Genomic DNA, 5951 nt, shown 5'->3' with positions numbered 1-5951 from the left:
CCCCGGAAGTGGATTTATGCATCAATTACTTACTCATGTAAACCCTAGGAGCTAGTTTATTATAAATAGAACATTTAACTAATGTATTTGACATCTTTGGTCTCAGTTTTGTTTTATTCTTCATCCTAAGAGGCTATTGATCACGTTTTAGGAAGCTGGCCATTTGGCTATGCCTGAACCTTTTACTTATGTATTTTCAACGGTGGAGTTTCTGCACACCATAGATTAAGGGTGTGGAGCTCTGCTGTACCTCAAGTATTAATGCAATTCTATTTTCTTTTATTCAAATCTCTCTTATTCTTATTCCAAGATATTCATTCGCACCCAAGAACATGATGAATGTGATGATTATATGACCCTCATTATCATTCTCACTCATGAACGCGCGTGATTGACAACCACTTCCGTTCTACATGCAATAGAGCTTGAATGTGTATCTCTTAGATTCCCCAACAGAATCTTCGTGGTATAAGCTAGATAGATGGCGGCATTTATGAGGATCCGGAAAGTCTCACCTTGTCTGTGGTATTCCGAGTAGGATCCTGGGAATCCGGAAAGTCTAACCTTGTCTGTGGTATTCCGAGTAGGATTCCGGTAATGAATGACTGTGACGTGCTTCAGACTTGCAAGTGCTGGGCGTTAGTGACAAACGCAAAAGAATCAAGGGATTCTATTTCAGTAGGCGCGGGAACCAACCAGTGATTAGCCGTGCTGTGACAGAGCGCGTGAGCGTAGTTTTCACTGCGAGGATGGGATGTAGCCTTCGGCCAGGTGATGCCTCCAGACGATTAGCCATGCGAGTGACAGCCGCAGAGGACCATTTTCCCGAGAGGATTGAAAGTAGCCATCGTCGAACGGTGAACCCCTATACACAGCTTGCCATGGAAAGGAATAAGAAGGATTGAGTTGAAGCAGTAGGAGAGCAGGCGTTCTTGAGCCATACAGTATCTCCATATACTTATCTGAAATTCCCACCAATGAATCTGCATAAGTATTCTATCCCTTTTATTATTTCTATTTTCTTATTTCTATTTTCGAAACCATAAACCAATTTAATCTGCCTGACTGAGATTTACAAGGTGACCATAGCTTGCTTCATACCAACAATCTCTGTGGGATCGACCCTTACTCGCGTAAGGTTTATTACTTGGACGACCCAGTACACTTGCTGGTTAGTTGGCGGAGTTGTGAATTCAACCAGTGCCATAATAATGATTTCATACAAATAGTTAGAACATGGATCACAATTTCGTCCACCAATCTCTCCTAGGCATCATAAAGGGATTCATTGTCTCCTTGTTTGAAGCCTTAGCTATGTCATCCGTTTTGGAGGAAAATAGTGATTCAGGAATTTTTCTGACAGTTGTTTCCATGTCCTTATGCTGTTCTTAGGTTGGTTATTTAACCACCTCTTAGCTTGATCTTTTACAGCAAATGAAAATAGTAATAATCTGTAGACATCCTGATCTACTTCTTTATCATGTACTGTGTTAGCAATTTGTAAAAATTATGCCAGAAACTCTGTAGGTTCTTCATGTGGAAGACCGGAATACTGGCAGCTTTGCTGCACCATGATAATGAGCTGAGGATTCAACTCAAAGCTACTAACTCCAATGGAGAGTATACAGATACTACTCCCATATGAAGCAGTAGTGGGGTTAGCATATGACCCCAGAGTCCTCCTGGACTGTTCATTTCCACTTAGTTCCATGATGGAGCAAGGGAGATAGTATGGATGTTGATATTGTCTATTTTATTATAAAAATAATTTTCGAAATAATAAAATAAAACAAAAACCGAAATAAAAATAAAATAAATAAAGAAAGAAAATTAAAAATTAAAAATTTGAAAACTTTTATGAAGATTTTCGAAAATTTGAGGAGAGAGAAAGTGGTTAGGATATTTTTGAAAAAGATATATATATATATATATATATATATATATATATATATTAAACTTAAAAAGATAAGAATTGAAAAATTTTGAAATTGAAATATGAATTTTTATATAAAAATTTCTAAAATATAGTTTAAATTTAGTTAGAAAAGATATATTTTTTTTAATTTTGAATTTTATGATGAAAGAGAAAAACACACAAAAGAAACAAAACTTAAAATTTTTAGAAAACCAAGATAAATTTTCGAAAATTAAAGAAAGATCAACAAGAAAACACCAAACTTAAAGTTTGGCATAAGATTAAATCAAGAAAAATTATTTTTGAAAAAAAAAAAGATTTTAAAAAGAAGATACCCAATTGCCAAGAACATAAGCCAACGCTCTAACCAACTGAGCTAAAAATGTAACGTGTTTTAAAGATGTATTATCTTTATAGATAAGAATAAATTTTTTTGAAAACTAATGTTTTGAAAAAGCACAAGAAAAATAAGAAAAGACACAGAACAAGACAAACCAAAGATCAAACAAGAAAATTGACAAGAACAATTTGAAGATCAAGGAAAAACAAAGAACACTAATTCGAAAATTTAAAGGAAAATACAAGATATGCAATTGACACCAAACTTAGAACAAGACACTAAACTCACAAAAAAAGTTAAAATTTGATAAAGAAAAATAATATTTTTGAAAAATTTTTGAAAAGGGAATAAAGGACTCAGAATTTAATGACTCTATAACAACAAAAATAAATTATTCCTAATCTAAGCAACAAAATAAACCTTTAGTTGTTCAAACTCGAACAATCCCCGGCAACGGCGCCAAAAACTTGGTGCACGAAGTTGCAATCACACTTTTGCAATCCGCACAACTAACCAGCAAGTGCACTGGGTCGTCCAAGTAATACCTTACGTGAGTAAGGGTCAAATCCCACGGAGATTGTTGGCTTGAAGCAAGCTATGGTTATCTTATTAATCTTAGTCAGGATGCCAATAAGGTTATTTGGATTTAATTGTAAGAAGTAAAAGTGTTTGGAATAAGTAATTGTTACTCAATAATGGAGAATATGTTGGAGTTTTGGAGATGCTTTGTCTTCTGAATTTCTGTAATGTAATATTCCATCCATGGAAAAGTGCAAAGTTCCCTCCATGGCAAGCTATATGTAGGGTGTCACCATTGTCAGTGGCTACCTCCCATTCTCTCAGTGAAAACAGTCCAGATGCTCTGTCACAGCACGGCTAATCAGCTGTTGGTTCTCGATCATGTTAGAATAGGATCCATTGATCCTTTTGCGTTTGTCATCACGCCCAGCAATCGCGAGTTTGAAGCTCGTCACAGCCATTCAATCCTTGAATCCTACTCGGAATACCACAGACAAGGTTTAGACTTTTCGGATCCTCAAGAGTGGCCGCCATCAATTCTAGCTTATACCACGAAGATTCTGATTAAGGAATCTAAGAGAAGCTCATTCAATCTGATGTAGAACGGAGGTGGTTATCAGGCACGCGTTCATGGATTGAGGAAGGTGATGAGTGTCACGGATCATCACCTTCTTCAAAATTAAGCGCGAATGAACATCTTAGATGGGAACACACACGTTTGAATGGAGAAATAAAAACAATTGCATTAATTCATCGAGATGCTGCAGAGCTCCTCACCCCCAACAATGGAGTTTAGAGACTCATGCTGCCAAGGAATATAAAATCCAGTTCTATAGACGTCCTGAGATACAAAATAAGTCTCTAAAAGTTGTTTAAATAGTAAACTAGTAACCTAGGTTTACAGAATATGAGTAAACTAAGATAATTGGTGCAGAAATCCACTTCTGGGGCCCACTTGGTGTGTGCTGGGGCTGAGACTTAAGCCTTCCACGTGCTTGGGCTGTTTCTGGAGTTGAACGCCAGGTTGTAACGTGTTTTGGGCGTTGAACTCCAACTTGTAACTTGTTTATGGCGCTGGACGCCATACTGCAACATGACACTGGCGTTGAACGCCAGTTTACATCGTCTATTTTTGTGCGAAATATGGACTATTATATATTTCTGAAAAGCCCTGGATGTCTACTTTCCAACCCAATTGAGAGCGCATCAATTGGACTCCTGTATCTTCAAAAAATCCATTTCGAGTGCAGGGAGGTCAGGATCCAACAGCATCAGCAGTCCTTTTTCAGCCTAAATCAGATTTTTGCTCAGCTCCCTCAATTTCAGCCAGAAAATACCTGAAATCACAGAAAAACATACAAACTCATAGTAAAGTCCAGAAATATGATTTTTTGCCTAAAAACTAATAATATTCTACTAAAAACTAATTAAAACATGCTAAAATCTACATGAAATTACCCCCAAAAAGCGTATAAAATATCCGCTCATCAAACAGCATAGAGCATAACTTCGTACTAGAACAAGTAGAGAAAGCTGTCATTGCAGAAGAAGAAGAGTCGGTTGTTGTGGAGAACTCCGTCAAGGATGTTACAATTGACGCTGAGGAGGATTTTGCACCGCCTCCAATGCAAATATCTTATGAAGAACTGAACGGAATAACCCAGGACACAGGTTTCCTTGATGATGATGATTACGAGTTTTGTTCTCTTAGCGGTGAACTTGCATCCACAAGTGATTTCTTTGAGACAGAAGAATCTTCCCCGAGTGAATATGAAGATGATGCTAAGGTAGATCTTTCTCAACCTCCAATATATGACTTGAGCGATGATGAGGGAGAAATTGAAGACTCTGATCAAGAGATGGTTGAAGTGGAAGAATTCACAGAAGATTATAAGGGAGTAGAACTTACAGAACCACTGGAAACACCTATCCCAAGGCCGTTACCGCCCACCACAAACTACAAGTGGGTAAAATCCTTGTCTTTTATCTTCAATATTCCACTTGAATATGGTTTGCTTGAAATAGATGGCCAGCTTAGAGCTCTCTACGGCTTTAAGAGTAAAAGGAAAATGGCTCATACTCAGAGCCGGTGCACAAGGTTCAATAAGGTTCTACGCTTCAACTCGAAGTGCAAGGATTGGTATCATGCTCAATTGAGTGGATCATGGAGAACGTTTGGTCACCGTGGTGAGAATCTAATTTCCAAACCGCCCAGATGGAAAAGTATAGATAAAAACGAAAGCATATTTGGAACCAAAGTTTGGGATCCTGGAAAATATTCTGATATTCATCACCTCGGGAGCCTGAAAATCTATTTGAAGCTGCTCAGAAGCTTCACATGCCTAGTTTGGGACCCCGGAGGCTATTGGCATTCCAAGCATTGGTGGAGATTTCTGGATGAATTTAAACACAAGCCGCCATAACAGGAAGCTCACCAAATGTCCAACTTAAGGACTTTAACTAAAAGTGTTAGGTGGAAGACAACCCACCATGGTATGATTGTTCCTTTTTCATTTTTATTTAGTTTTATTTGTTTTCTAGTTTTATTTTATTTTATTATATTGAACCTGGAGTTTTGCATCACATTCATATTAACACTGCATTCTTCATTTTTCAGATGAAAAAAATGGATTTTTCGCACGCGACGCGACAGCGTCGCCGACGCGTCCGCATCGTATGTGCGTTTGGAAGAAAATAAGGTTGAACAGAGAGTCACGCGAAAGCGTGGCTGGAAAGGGGTGCATGGCCGAAAGTTGTGCTGAAGTAAGGCTGTACTGGTGCTAGAAGCACAAGCCTTACTGATGGTGTTTTTGTGGAAAACGAATTTTCCAAACACATAGATCTAACCGGCAAGTGTACCGGGTCGCATCAAGTAGTAATAACTCACAAGAGTGAGGTCGATCCCACAGGGATTGATGGATCAAGCAATTTTAGTGGGTGATTAGTTTAGTCAAGCTAACATTGAAGTGAATTTGGATGAAGTGTAACCAACAGAAATTAAATAGCAAGGAAAATTAAAGTGCAGAAAATAAAATTGCAGGAAACTTAAAGAACAAGAAAGTAAAATTGCAAGAATCTTAAATGACAAGAAATGTAAATTGCAGGAATTGTAAAGGGGATTGGGTGCAGGAAATTTAAAGGAAAGCAATAAGCAGCACTTAGAATAATTGCAGAATA

This window comes from Arachis stenosperma, chromosome 1, assembly GCF_014773155.1.
Source record: "Arachis stenosperma cultivar V10309 chromosome 1, arast.V10309.gnm1.PFL2, whole genome shotgun sequence".
NCBI lineage: Eukaryota > Viridiplantae > Streptophyta > Magnoliopsida > Fabales > Fabaceae > Arachis > Arachis stenosperma.
The sequence above is the reverse complement of the archived record's forward strand: the minus strand, read 5'-3'. Positions refer to the sequence as shown.